The following is a 738-nucleotide window of genomic DNA, read 5'->3' as shown; positions in this document are numbered from 1 at the left end:
ATAAACTTTGTTTTGGGATGTAATGCAGGGAAAGATATTTCAGAGGTGTACGCATCTTTTCTCTGGGAAAATTATCAAAATTGAATGCTTTTATCCTCCTCGGATACTAAACGAACACTGATGCATCTATTCTTGTTTACAAATTCCGCCCAGAGAGAACTGGTTTCAATTTGTACGCAGAGAGTATACGCAACTGCAATTAACTTTCCTTGCATTATAACCTTGGACTTGAGAACTGTTTCGTAATGTTTTTTTGTCTGTTGTTTTTAACATAATCAAAGCTACTTCGCAAATTGTAATTTGTAGTAATAAACAACAAATAAACTGCAAGTCTTTGCCACAAAATTCAAGATTCTCATGCCTATATTTTTGCAACCCGATGGTGTAAACCTTTGACATTTTGAACTTAGTTTATTTAACCTAACAGAAGTCCTTCTGTTTGAATTATCTCAGATCTACATCTACATCTGGTTGCTTAGATATAGGGATAGTTAATTTGAAAATAGTCAATCTCGATTTATGCGATTTAACTAGTTTTGTATCATAATGTAAGTCACATAACAACATGTGAATTCATCTTTTTTTTAAATGTTTTAAAATGAGTTATTTTATTTGTATCTTATTTGTATTTTTTTGTATTTTATTTGTATTTTATTTGTATTTTATTTGTATTTTATTTGTATTTTAGTTGTATTTTATTTGTGTTTTATTTGAATGAAAAAGGCATATTTTTTTTAG

This window comes from Eurytemora carolleeae, unplaced genomic scaffold (assembly GCF_000591075.1).
Source record: "Eurytemora carolleeae unplaced genomic scaffold, Eaff_2.0 scaffold1588, whole genome shotgun sequence".
In the NCBI taxonomy this organism is placed as follows: domain Eukaryota; kingdom Metazoa; phylum Arthropoda; class Copepoda; order Calanoida; family Temoridae; genus Eurytemora; species Eurytemora carolleeae.
Note: the sequence above shows the minus strand (reverse complement) of the source record.